At 42.0% G+C, this 14932-nt stretch overlaps 1 long non-coding RNA gene across 1 annotated transcript; it reads left to right on the top strand.

Annotated features, from left to right (window-relative positions):
• The first annotated feature begins 4635 nt into the window (after positions 1-4635).
• On the top strand, positions 4636-12382 carry LOC111532739. Its single transcript, XR_002728623.2, has 3 exons — positions 4636-4745; positions 9817-9967; positions 12155-12382. It is a non-coding gene; the product is annotated as an uncharacterized LOC111532739 (long non-coding RNA).
• Positions 12383-14932: the final 2550 nt, after the last annotated feature.

A 14932-nucleotide genomic window follows, 5' to 3' on the forward strand; every position in this document is an offset into this window, starting at 1 on the left:
AAAAAAAAAAAAAAAAAAAAAAAAAAAAAAAAAAAAAAGAAACATCTGAAGAGCCTTTTCAATGACTCACACTCAACCCCCAGCACAGCTCTGCTGAATCTGAAAACGAGTGGCAGATTTCAGACCTGAACCCAACTGCCCTGGCGTTCCATAGCACCAGGCGGCTGCTCGTGTTGGCATCCCATGCTCTTGTCAGGCTGGAGTGCACAATGCATAATTTAACTTGTCTTTGGGTCATTCTTCTCTCCTGACCACACTACTAGATCATGGTACTATACTAGAGACACAAGTTGTTAAATGTATAATAAATCTATTTTTGGTTTATTTCCCTTCTCTCTCAGTACAGAAATGCATTTTGCCATCCCTCTTCATTTCCCAAGAGCCTTTAATATACAGCTTTGGCTAAGACAGTGGTTCTTAACTGGGGGTGTTTTTGCCACCCAGAACATTTGGCAACATCCAGAAACATTTTGGGGTTACACGACTGGAAGGCAGTGTTACTGTCATCTAGTGAATAGAGGCCAGGGATACTGCTACATGTCTACAACGCACAGGACAATCCCACAACAAAGAATTATATGGCCCAAAATGTCATTAGTGGCAAGTGGAAGAAGGGCTCCGATTGGGAGATTTGTTTTGGAGGGAGCTGAAAGAGATTTATAGAGGGGAAAAATCTCATGTGGGAATGAAGGAGGGAAGAGAAGAGTAGGGCCTAGCATTTGGGAGCATCAAAGAGATTCTGAAGAGGAAACGAAGAGTGGAGATTAGGAAGACAGAGATGGTGGGGCAGCCTCGAGGTGTGAGGGAGTCTGAAACTGAGAGGAAATGGTGCTTTAGGTTAGGAGTTGGATCCTCTTTAATATTCCTCAAGAAACACAAGTTTAGATGGGAATTACTTATGCTTTGGTATCTTTGAATGTGATATTGCTCCGGGACTGGGCCCATGGAATGCTGGCTGATAGTACAGTTACAGAACAGTCCCTAGTATTGGATCCCTTTCCTGAAGATGATGAAAAACATCTTAAAGAGTCAAAACAATTTTCCTTTTTTTAATACTATTTAGGCCTGAGGTCAACACCATGCTTTTCAGTGAGAAGAAGGAAAAGGGAGGTGGGAGGAGCAGAGTCAAAGATCCAGAAAGGTTCTAGAAGCAGGTTCCTGGATTGGTTTTGGTCACCAACCAACCACATTGACCAAGAGACATTAATTTTCATGGTGACCCCAGGAAACCAAATAACCATATAAACTGTAGGTAAAGTTCTTAGGCTAGTAGGTGCAGAACATTCTGGAAATACTGTGGGAAAGGATATCCCATCACAGATTTTTACCATAATGGCACCCAACTACTCATACCACCCCATGTCCAGGCATTTCTGCAACACGACATCATCACTCTTTTCAACAACAGGTGGCTCCATTGTTCCACCCTCTTGAATCTGGGTTGCCCTTGCCACTTGTTTTGACCAATAGGATGTGGCAGAAGTGATGTTGTACAACTCTTGAACCCTAGGCCTTAAGAGACCTTGCAGCTTCTGCTGTCACCCTCCTAGAACCCTGAGACGTCCCTGCTGTCAAGAAGCCCATTGTTGCCTATGGGAGGAGAGAAGGCATCTGGTGGAAAGCTGAGGCATCAATTACCAGACACATAAATGAAGCCACTGGGCTCTCCAGCCTCTGTCAAGCTGTCAAATGACCGTGGCTACATGAATGACCCCAGGCAAGACTAGCAGAAGAACCAGCCGGATTGCCAATCCAACAAATGAGGAGACAATAATAAATCATTGCTGTTTGGGAGCGGTTGGTTTCTCAGCAGTTGGTACCTAAAAAGTTCTCCCAATGTCGCCAGGAGCAAATTGTGCAAAAATAGCTCACACAGGTGGAGAAGGCAGCTGTGTCCTCCTCACCGTTTCTCTTTCTCCTAGGCCCACAGCTCAGTCTGGGTCTCAGGTAGTCAAAACTCTGAGGTTAGTAAAATGTCCTCGGCCCATTTTTGGTTCTTGTTAAGCATTCTTCCTTTCCCTCCCAGGAGCTTCTGTCCTTCCCACAGCAACTTCTAAAATTCCAGGGCCACCATGGGGGTAGCTGGTGACCACCAACCTTCTACCAGGCAGGACACCATGTTCCAACAGGGCCTCCTCTTCTGGCCCACAAAAACTTTTCTTCCTTAAATACCCTGCTCCCACCTCGCAGTCACAGGGAAATTGGCTCAGATCTGTTGATTTACTAGGGTGTGAATGACCGATAAAATGTTTCAACAGTATTTATTAATGATGATATTGTGAGAATCCTGTGTACTTTAGGCATATACCACTGCTAAGTTTACACTGACCAGGTAATGGGGACATGGAAGGAAAAAGAATCAGAGCCTTGAAGGGATTTGCCTCAGGGCATGGAGCCAAGAAAGACAGGGCTCAAGTCTTTCAGACTCGGAAGAGTGTTTTTACAGTATTTAACATCGCCTGATCTATAGGTGTAACCTAGGACACCTAATTTCAGAAACTGTGCCAGGGAAAGGAAGAAGGTCACTGGAGCATGTTTAGTCATTCAGTAAATATTCGTGTGCTCACTGTCTGTAGGGCACCGTCTTAGTCAGAGAGCTATGTATCAGAATCGCTGATGATTTCTGAGCAAGTGAGCTCATGATGATATTCTAGTCCCCTGGAAGATCACTCTTCCAGTAACCTAGGTGAAGGGATTAGAATATTGGGTACGCAGCTAGCAGGCTACTTCAGTGCATGAACAGGCAGGTTAGAAAGTTGAGAAGTTGTTGGCCGGGTGCAGTGGCTCATGCCTGTAATCCCAGCACTTTTGGAGGCCAAGGCAGGTGGATCATGAGGTCAGGAGATGGAGACCATTCTGGCTAACACGGCGAAACCCTGTCTCTACTAAAAATACAAAAAAAAAAAAAATTAGCCAGATGTGGTGGCAGGTACCTGTAGTCCCAGCTACTCAGGAGGCTGAGGCAGGAGAATGGCGTGAACCCGGGAGGCGGAGCTTGCAGTGAGCCAAGATCGCACCACTGCACTCTAGCCTGGGTGACAGAGCGAGACTCCGTCTCAAAGAAAAAAAAAGTTGAGAAGTTGTTTGGAGGCAAAAATTCACAGAATCATAGTTATGTCTTGAGAGATGGGATTTACAACCTGCTCTCCCTGATGTCATATAATAATAAGCCTTTGTTATGAACAGAGTCAGGCCAAGCTCTAGAATCAGACAGAAGTGGACTTGGATTCCTGTTCATTCAATAGCTGTATAACTTTATCCAAAATGTTGTGCTTTCTAAATCTCAATTTCCCCATATGTAAAATGGGGCTCGTAACAATATCAGCCTCGGAAGATGGTTGCGAGTATTGAGCATCATCACATCAGCAAAGTGCTAAGTTTGTGCTTGATTTATAAACATCCAGCAAGTGGTAGTTATTTTCATTGTTGCTCTGCTTGTATATGAACGTTTTCCCCACTTGCAAGCTTTTGCTGTGTGTCCATGTCCTCTTTCCTTTACCTCCATTGATGTGGTGTCATTGGGGTGTGTTTGAATGATTGGTCTGGCATTGCAGGGCCTTTGAGAAAACTCCATAAATATAATCTTGGGTGCTCCCAACTTCCATGCATTTTACCTATTGGTTTGACTGTGATTTTAAGAAGTCTTACTGAGTATCCAGCATTACCCTTGGGTCTGTATGACACATATTTTGATTTAAGCAACTCAATTATCTGAGAAACTCAGGACATCTCAGGTTCTGGAAATTTGCCTCAAGGGATTAACCAGTGTAATGGGGGAAGGTAGCAATCCTATTCCCTCCCACTGCACACTCCTCTGAAATATCAAACTTTTTCCCAGTGTTTGAATTGAGTCATATGTCAAGAAAAGCACATTGCATTCCTTTGACATAAGACAAATGCCATATGTTAAGTTTATTTTTAAATGGTGGATAAGAACGGGGAAACCATGTTCCAGTCTGAGAAAATATTGATGCTGTGGTGTTGGTGAGGCAGGTTATGGTTTAATTCTTACCTGTGGATTAAAGAATGAAAAATGAACCCACATCCACGGCCTGACATCTGTGTAAATGGTACGAAGGGATGGAGGCCTGTCTGCCTGCCGTATGTTCTTGGGATAAAGTAAATATTGAAAGGCTTGACATCTTTCCTAAGCCTAACAAAGTTGGCACAGCTGGGGCCCAGATGCACCGCACGGTGGGTGGAAGGTCTTGGGTGGGGGAGACAAGGCAGAAGTGAGCTGATGCCTTGGAGTTTAGGGACATTGGAAGAAATAGCGGGAAAAGGCTGCTTTTACCCAGAATTGTCCTTATGCACAATTGGAAAGTGGATGAAGTTGGAGTTTGAGCTGTCCCTTGTTGTGCTGGACCCCTGTTAACCTCAACAAGGATGGCATCATGTTCAAGAAGCCAAAGAGACATGGAGCCAGCAGATGAGACACAGGGTTTTATTAGTGGGAAACTTATATACAGGGACGGTCCAGCGGCGGCAGACTGGGCAGAAGAACCACAACCACTTGCAAAAAGCGTGCAGTTTATATAGCATTTTCAGTTAGCACCCTCTGCCTAACAACCTCCACCTAACAACCTTCAATTAACCCAAAACAAAGGGCCCTGATCTCCTGTGCAGCTTACACACATTCCACAGAATGGATCCAAGGGCTTCAAATGTGCCTCACAGACAAGGAACAAATCTCCCAGTTGGCCACTCCTGAATTCCTTAGCTGGGAACTCCAGACACACATTCAGGTGCCATACAGGGTCATTTTCAGGGTAGGCTTAAGCAAGTTATTGCCATCGAGTGTATCTGCCATACATCCCTCCACCCCATCCCCTTTCTGGCCATCCTACCAGCTCACTCCTCATTCTATATTCCACTCCCACCCTTCTCAGTATTTACAGTCTCTCTTAATACAATCATGAGGGAAGTCTGGAAGTATCCCTTGAATCTAAAAATGCAGATGCCCCACACCTCATCTGTTTCCATCTTGGCATCATCCTACCTGCACCTTGGCAAGGAGATTTGGTCTCATGTTTGTCACCATAAGCAGTTGAAACAACTGGAATGTCTGGCAACAGATGAAATAAGGCATGGTAATTTTGTATTGGTTCTGAGATATCTTGTTTGTAAAATGGTACTAATATTGGCTGCTTATTTCATGGAGTTCCTTGAAGATTAAGTAAGAACAGTTCTTGGCAAACAGCAGTCTATAAATTTTAGCTACCGGTATGATTATTCTACTTCTTGCTACTACATGGAATACTGTGCAGCTGTTTTTTTTGTTTTTGTTTTTGTTTTTTTTTTTAAAAAAAAAGATCTACATTCTTCTATAGTAACAATGATATTAAGGGCAAAAGAATGCAAATGAAAACAGTAAGCACAGTGTATCATTTTTATTTTTATTCAAAACAGCACCAATTACCTGCCAAGAACACACTTGCCCAGCTTATCTCATTTTTACCAGCCTCTCAGACATTCAAGAGGAACTTGAAAATAAAAAATGTACAGGAATAGCATTTATATGTTTAAAATTCTTCACAAAATTCTTCACAAAACAAAATTGTACAGTCTTGGGATATACATATGTATATAAAAACATAGAAAACTCTCAGCAAAAATACACATCAAACTCCTAAAGAAGTAAAGTGAGATCAGGCACAGGGGCTCACGCCTGTAATCCCAGCACTTTGGGAGGCCAAGGCAGGCAGATCGCTTGAGGTCAGGAGTTTGAGACCAGCCTGACCAACATGGTGAAACCCTGTCTCTACTAAAAATATAAAACTTAGCTGAGCATGGTGGCGTGCACCCATGGTCCCAGCTACATGGGAGGCTGAGGCAGGAGAATCGCTTGAACCCAGGAGACAGAGGTTACAGTGAGCTGAGATGGCACCACTACACTCCAGCCTGGGCAACAAAGCAAGACTCCATCTCAAAAAAGACAAGAATGGATGAAATTTGGGGCTTTTTGTATTTTTTTAATCGCTTAAAAAATTGAAGAGGTGTGGGTGGGGGTTAGAGGAAGGAATGATTTTTTCAGTCTCATTCTTAATGGTTTTTGTTTTGTATAGGAATATATACTCATATACCTGTTACTTGTGCCATCAAAAAATACTTTAAAGGAGAAGGAGCAACCCATGCTGAGGTGTTCACTTTTAACCAAGTCAGGCGTTTGTTCTTGAGTAGGCATGACCTGAATCTTACAATCTCAGAAGAGGAGGGCCCCACAGTGACCTTCTAGAACAGGTGTGTGATCTACACGTGAGGGAACCGAGGCAACTAGCTTAAGGTCACATAGCAGAGGCAGTAGGGAGGGAAGAGGGGACGGAAGGAACAGGTGGCCAACGTTGGGGTAGGGAGTAGTAGTTGGGTAAAAACTAGCTAATGTTGCAGAGCAGCTAAGGTTAAGGGGGCCTGGAGGCTGGAAGAAAGGAAGATGAACTAGAAGGATGTTAAAAGGTTTTGTAGCTGAAGCACACAAAAGTAAAAATGTAGCATGCAAGTTTCTCAGACTTTTCCCACTGCTTACTGAGCTGAGTGGCTTCTGGGTTTGCCTGCTCGCCGTCTAGGGCCTTTGGTGGTGTTAATGCTGGGAACAGCAGAAAGATAATTTTAAAAATCCAGAAAAGCTTGAAATCTTTACATTAGAAAAGACCAAGACTCTCATGAAAGAAAATACCAGATCCAAAATGTCAAAAAATATCCAGAAAAATCTTGAAATCCTACATTAGAAAAGACCAAGACCCTCATGAAAGAAAACACCAGATCCAAAATGTCAAGGGTCAGGAGTCAAGAAAGAACCATGCTAGAGGGAGTCTGGAAAGCGTGGAGGTTTTAGGGAGATTCAGCAAGAGTTGGCTGCACTCCAGAGACAATGGGATAAAAGGCAGAAAAGAGAACTTTATAACATTTCTGTGAGTTAAAAATGTAATCCCCTTTGCTCATTGTTTCTTGAGACTTCAGTAAAAATTTAAATTGTTCTTTGATATTTTCTGGATGTCAGACTTCATGCTGTATTGAACGGGACAGTAGACCAAGTTCCTAGTGATGGCACTAAAAATTACCACTGCTGATGGAACTGGAAGGAGATAAACGACACTCTGAAATGCCAAGTTAGTATTAGGAGTATTAGAAACAGACCCTCTCTCCAAATTGTATCTCCCAACCATCTTCACTTCTTGCTCTCATCCCTTTGTTTCTCAGGCAAATATAAAAATGACATGGTGGTCATATGAAGTCCACAATTGAAACCACTTTTTTTCCAATGTGATTTTTAGACAGGATTTCATAACAGCACCATTTGCCTACCAGGAACATGCTTACCAACTTTTGATTCTCATCTCCATAAGCCTCTGAGACTTTCAGTGCAACTAGAAAATGGAAATATGTAAAAACAGCACATGTCAAATCATCGCAACTTGGAAGAATAAAATATTCTGTCTCTCTCTGTCTCACACACACACACACACACACACACACACACAAACATGAGGAAGAGGGAAAAAAACCAGCACATGGCCTCCGTTTGTGCTGGCAGAGTACCAGGTAGGGGTGCTTAGGGACTTACTAAATTTGGTGCCCTGTTGAAAGCATAAGGTTTTTCTACTTTGTTATAAGCAGCCACTGCAGAGTGTTGGTTTATCCGCCCGTGGTGACCTCAGCCTGGTGAATGGGTTTTATGTACTGCATTTTCCAAACAGATCAGAATATGCATTGATATTTATGTGCCAAAAATTACCTGGGTGGCACCTTCCTATAAGAATGGAAATGATTCTCCTGAATCCCGCACACGTTGAACGAAGAATAAACAACCTTATTGAAAGAGTCTACATGACCTGGAATGCTAAAAGCCTTTGGTTTGCTTGCTGTAGTGCAAAAATGTGAGAAATATTTAATGTTTAAAAATACACAATGGTATCATAATTTTGCTGCAGGTTCAAAGGCAGCACAATATAACTTAGTGTATTTAAAATGTAATGTCATTGTATATTTTCAAAATGCAAACAGCAGAGTTTGATAAATAGCTAGAGAGCACCAGACCATATCTTATCCTTATAAAAGTGTCTCCTATGAATGCTCACTGTATCTGTCAGAACATTCTTAATATGCTCCATAGCTGAATGTGCAGACAGCAACTCTATAGAAATGTATACACCTACTTGGTGTGCGGTCTATGTCGATTCCAAGTGGAGCTTATATAAACTTCAGATGCCCAGCCTTTTGCTTTTGGAAATACATCCAAATGTTTATAATTTTCTAGATCTCTTCTATACCCAGGGTTTTAAAAATTTTATTTTTGACACAATATTCCTGTTTTTTAAATAATCAAACCAAGTTATTTATAATATATCTTGATCTGTTTTAATCCGTGTTTGATGTTTAATTGTGTATTTAAAACTATATGAGTTTTATATCATAAAATTAATATATGGTCATTATAAAATAGAATTTGTGTAGTGTATGTTTAATTCAACCATAAGTAACAAAGACATAACTATGGGGATTTATCGGCTCTTGTAAAGCCTGGAACCAGGAACCAGGCAGCAGAGCAGCACTATCTAATAGAACTTTCTGTGATGATGGAAATGTTCTATTATTTGTCTTGTCCAGTTTAGTAGCCACTAGTCACAGGTAGCCATTGAGTACTTTAAATGTGGCTTAGTAGGGTAGAAGAATTAAACTTTTTATTTTATGTTATTTTAATAAATGTAAAATATTCATATGTGGCTACTGCTACCATCACAGCAAATGGCAAAAGTGGTAGCAGGTTGGTATGAAGGAGACTCATGGTCCTTCATCCTAGTGTTCTCCTGTCCATGGCTTCCACCCTCCAGATCTCCTCATGGTCCAAGATGGCTGCCAGGACCATACCACAATTCCACATTCCAAGCAGCAGAAAGCAACATAGGCAAAAGGGCGAGTCCCTTCCCTTTCTAGAAGGCCTTTTTAGCTGTCATGTACAACACTTCTACTTGCCTAGAACTTAGTCTTATGACTACATCAAGCCATAAGAAGTCTGGAATACATTTGGGGTTTGTTTTTGTTGTTGTTGTTGTTCTGTTTTGGTTTGATTTTGTTGTTTTTTGACTGAAGAAGGGATTCGAGGGCAGGTAGTTCACAGTCCCTGCCACAAAAAGTTGCACAGTTCATCATTCCCTCCCATTCCTGCAATCCCCAACCCAAACCCCTTACTAGTCCTCAGAGATAACTGCCATTAATAACATTGGTCGTAACCATCTGGCAAATTCATTTGGACACAAACGTATACTGTTTTTACATTATGCATTATTTACAACATATCTTGGATGGCTTTCGATGATAGTGTATATAGATCTACACAGTTCTACTTCATTCAGTAGACCATAAATTCCACGAGGGCAAGAACTGGGCCTGCTGTATTCGTCTTTGTGCCCTACATATAGTAGACTTTGAAAGAAATCAGCACCGCTGTGTCTCAATTTATGGATGTACCATAATGTATTTAATCCATTCTTTATCCTAACTCTCCAAATAACAAACCCTCCCGAGAAAAAACAACTTTGCTTTATTCTCAGAGAACTCTGCAGCATTAACTAAATTAGCTATGCCCCTGACAATCTAATTTTCTAATTGTCTTTCCAATCAACTGCAAAAATTGATTGTCTCCACTCTTTTGTGATTTGATTCCGTTGCTATAACAACTCAAAAATATGTATCCATGTATCTGTTACTCCAGCCATGAAGATAAGTGTGGATTTAGAGGCAGCACCAGCTAAGGAAAGAATCAAACTGGTTAAAAATTCTCTCAAGAAAGGAAATAAATCACTTCTTTGTGTTTTCCAGACATCCCCTAGTACAGATATATTCTACAACTGGAGAAAAATGGTTATGATTAAGGCTTAGAAGTGGAGTGCAGTGAAGGAACTTTAGGGAAGGCTGACAACCACCCCCTCTGCTGATCCCTGTGGAATTTTGCATGGATAATGAGTAAAAAGTATAGCTGAAGAAACAGAGAGACAGCTTGGCAAACAGGAAAGAAGCAAGAACCCCTGACTTCATTTCTCATCATTCAAAGGGTGGCAGTGTCCCTTGCATCGTATCCAGCATCATGGTGTGAATTCAATGAAATCATCAATGTACTCACCTATCATATGTTGCCTGGCACATAGCAGCACTCACACAATCAGAGCTGTATATGTGGAAAATAGTCACATGTTTCACACATCCTGGAATGGGTCCTAAGAATCACTGAGTCCATTTAGGGAGAGAGATTTTTCTTTTTTTTCCCCTTTTTGAGACAGAGTCTCACTCTGTCACCCAGGATGGCATGCAGTGGCGCGATTATTGCTCACTGCAACCTCCACCTTAGGGAAAGAGATCTTTACAACAGTCTCTACCATACTGAGTAACTGAGACTGTTAGGGCCTGCAATGCAGCATATTTTCATTTCTCTATAAAGGCATCCTTACTGATATATAGTCCATACCTATTTGGGTATCCCCATTACTAATTAAGGCATTCTTGATACCTAGAGGACATAAAGACCAGCACAATACACAGGATAGCGGCAATCCACCAGGCCAGAAAGAAGCTCCACATTACAGACACCAGGAAATGTTTCTAAACCAGAGATCTCTCTCAGTCATCTGCACCAGAAATCCTTAGAGCTGCTAGGTAAAATGTAAATTCCTGGGGCCCAATTAAACATGCAGAATCAGCATTCATAGGGGTGAGGTCTACAGGCCTCCAATTTAACAAGGTCATTTTTGTGCATAGAAAAATTTAAAAATCATTGTCCAAGAGGGACTTAAATTGAATAACTAAATTCAATAACTGGATGCTTTTTATAACCCATCTTGTTGAAGTGACAGAGTTGACACACTAGAATACAAAGAGGAGTAACACAGATACCCTCTCCTCAAGAACACAGTGTCATGAGCACAGAATAGAGATGAGTAGGAGGAGAAAGAGCAGAAAGGAAGGAGGGATTAACTCTTTAAGACATTGCTAGGGAAAGCTTTAAAGAACAGGTGATATCTGAGCTAGGCTTTGAAGGCTGAACAAGAGTTCACCAAGTTGCCGAGCTGGCACAATACCTATTTTAGGGCAGTACTTCTCAGACGTTACTGCATATAGGAATTGCCTGGGGAGCCTGTTAAAATGCAAGCTCTATTTCAATCAGTCTGGGGTAAAGCTCCCAGATGGTGCTGATATTCCAGGGACCACATTTTGAGTAGCAAAGCTCTAGAGAAAGAAATGGCATAGTCATAATGAATCAGACAAGTGTGTATTAGTATGTTCTCATGCTACTAATAAACACATACCCAAGACAGGGTGATTTTTAAAGGAAAGCGGTTTAATGGACTCACAGTTCCACATGGCTGGGGAGGCCTCACAGTCATGGCAGGAGGCAAAGGAGGAGCAAAGTCAAGTCTTACCTGGTGACAGGCAAGAGAGCATGGGCAGGGGAACTCCCCTTTATAAAACCACCAGATCTCATGAGACTTACTCACTATCTTGAGAACAGCACGGGAAAGACCTGTCTCCGTGATTCAATTATCTCCCACCAGGTCCCTCCCATGACACGTGGGAATTATGGGAGCTACCATTCAAGATGAGCTTTGGATGGGGACACAGCCAAACCATACCAGTTTCCATTCTTCTGATAGTGAGGCAGGAATTACATCGTTTGTTGCGACATTTTTGACTCCTCTAATGGAGAACCAACTGACCTCTTCCCTTCTACTCAGGAATATCATTAACCATCATTAAATACACCCCTTAGATCTCACCCTAGACCCTGCTACATGGAGTTACCTGAGGAAAAAGCAACTCCATCTAAAACCAATATCAGCAATTCTAAGCATTCAGTGAACTGGCCAGTACACTTTAGTGGTTATTGTTTTACATCTATTTTCCTATATCTTTTACTCTTCTGTCCTTCACCTCAGCCACAGATTTACTTCCTTTTTTTTTTTTTTTTTTTTTTTTTTTTTTTTTTCAAATTAGGAACAACAGAACATACTTTCTCCAATACAAATTCTCAGTGCTCCCCAGGTCTCACCTGTATGCCACACCTCGGGGAAGCTGCCAGAGACTGACTCTCTTTGACTTTGCTATGTTCTCAGAAATTCCCCCCTGTAATTACAGCTCTAAGCTTAACCTTTCTCCTGATCTCTAGACTGTCCTGCCAACAGAAGATACAGTGGAACAGTATGGAACATACACAGTGGAACAGAGGATACTGATGGAACAGTGTTTGTAAGCACAAAGTTTGGAAGTACACAATCCTAGATAAAATCCTGGCTCTGGAATTAACTGCGTGACTTTTGGCAAATTACTTCACCTCTTTGAGCCTCGGTGTCTTCCCATATAAAATGAGAATAATAAAAGCCCTTATCTCATAGTATTTCTGAAAGAGTTGAAAAAGCAAACCTAAGTGAAGGCCCCAGTACCTGGGTTGTCAGAGTTATTCTTTTAAAAAGTTGTAGCTATCATCATAATCAGACTCACTCTCCCTACTGTATAACCTCCACTGTCACCTCCATTTCAGTTCCAATCCCTGTACTGACCCAGATGCCCAGTTCACATACCCGAACACCCTACATCCATTCACCTTCACAGTGCCTTCTATTACCCATAGGTACTACCCTGGTTTTTTGGGGGTTTTTTTGTTTTTGTTTTTGTCTGCAGCCATTTTTCTGCTTGGGTATTTCTTCTAAAAGACTCAATCTTGTTTGCAGAGAACGACAAATATACCCACATAAACCACATTTGCTATCTCACCATGTTTTATTATAAGCCTTATAGACAATCACAACAGGCGAGGGAAAAGGCAGCCTGGGAGAAAATGTTCCTCGATGCACTTGCCAAGCCAAGGTGTGGCCATGACAACCTGTGTACACACATGGATACGACTGAGATTTTTCTGTTTAGGATTTGGCTTGCGTAACTACTGATCATATCTAATCTGTCTCATATACTTGAAGTAATTAGCTAACTACTGTTCTGTGTCCTGCAGTGCACTTGCATATTGCCACAATGACAGGCATTCCAACCTTTTGAAAGTTTGCCACTTATATCAAGATGGACTGAGGACACTTAAGCTGAATCTTGAAACACTTAAATAGTTAACCAATTTATTGTGAAATCAGTTCGCCCTTCCACACTTAACTCTGTAAGTGTCTCAATTCATCATATCTGGAGATTCAATGTAGCACATGTGTTGGAAAGGAGAATTTTTTCTCTGTGTAGCATGTTGTCTTTTCTCCTGGAATAGGACAATGGGTAAGTAATGGATTACCAGGAGAAGAGAGAAAACTGACTTCCAATTAGTTTTCTTCCTCCTAGTGATTTAGGAGAGGTGAACTTTACTTCCTAAGCTGGTATTTTTCAAACTTTCAAAGATTCATTCCAAAAAATGTTCCTGAGTGCCTCCTATGCATGTGAATAGGATACGCTAGGGATCCCAGCGCACCTCCAGGATTTCTCTATACAAAGGTCCATGGGCAGCATCTGACTGGAACTGAGAGAGCCGTGGCACCTTCCATAAAGCCTCATGTGTACAGCAAGGGTGTGCACCAAGGGGTGCTGTTTCTCCTTTAGTTACTTATTTGAGGCAATTTGGGGTGAAGGTCCTGATCAGCATCATTTCAAATCCATTTTCCTACTCTGAGCCTTAGAAGAGGGGCTGAAGCTACTCCTTGGCTCTGCTACTAATTGTTAAACGAAACAAACATGATGCCTCCCATCACGGGGCTTATACTCTAGTGAGGGGAGAAACAGACAATGAATGAGGAAGCAAACAAAAAATTGAATAAAGATGGTGAGAAGTGTTATGAAGGAGATGAATAAGGTAGTGTGATACAGAATAATGAGGAAGACCAGGGCAGGTGACATGTAAGGAGAATTTTGAAAATGAAGCATCAGGCATACAAAGAACAGAGGAACAGGTCTGTGAGCATGTAGAAGGCACATGAGCCTAGAGGTGAGAGCAGAGTTGAGCCTGCAGTGTGGGAAGCCGGGGATAAGTAGCACTAGATGAGGTTGGAGAAGAGGACAGAGCCACATCCCACAAACTCCATGTAAGTAACGGGTTTGTGTGTATAATAGAAAGCCACTCAAAGATTTTGCAGAGCAGGACTCCTCCCTTTTTTATTATGTGAAATCTTACTTGTAAGACCAATATTTTAAATGATTAAAGCAGACGAACTCAGATTGAAGCAAGGATGGTGACGCAGAGCCTGCCAAAAAGATGTTCTCCTCCCAGGCTCACTCTTCAGGCACCTGCCTGAGCCCTTAGCTCTGCAGGCCACAGTTAGCTCACCATTCTAGGCAAAGGGAAGCCAGAGCTGATATTTAAGGCAGATAATGATTTCAACTAGGGGTGAGTGAAAAGACTGGCATCAGGACCTAGAGTCACCCTGCTCTGCAGAAAACAGATTTGAAATGATGCTGATCACGGCAGTCACATGATTTCTGTTAGCATTGTTTAGCACCCCAAGCCAGGATTCGAGGAAGTGGATGGCTGGAGTTGGGTAAGACAGTTGCAACCAGACACTCTAAGATGTTGGTTATAGGTCCTAGTTTGCTAGGAAAGAAGAAAATAACTCAGGGGAGGATTGGAGGGAGAAAGGAAGTCAAGGAAATAGAGGCCCCAGGAGATCAAAGGGAAGATTAGCTAGGCAAGTGCAAGGAAAAAGCAGAAGAAGAGAATGCCAGGGTATTGGGTAGAGATGTTTTGGGTGACAAGATCCAAAATGCAGCTTGTGACTGGGAGTGGTGGCTCACACCTGTCATTGCAGAGCTTTGGGAGACGAAGGCAGGAGGATCACTTGAGGCCAGGAGTTTCAGACCAGCTTGGGTAACATAGCAAGACCCCATCTCTACAAAAAAAATTTTTTTTAAATAGCTGGGTGTGGTGATGCATGCATGTAATCCCACCTACTCAGGATGCTAA

Source organism: Piliocolobus tephrosceles, chromosome 2 (genome assembly GCF_002776525.5).
Source record: "Piliocolobus tephrosceles isolate RC106 chromosome 2, ASM277652v3, whole genome shotgun sequence".
Taxonomy (NCBI): domain Eukaryota; kingdom Metazoa; phylum Chordata; class Mammalia; order Primates; family Cercopithecidae; genus Piliocolobus; species Piliocolobus tephrosceles.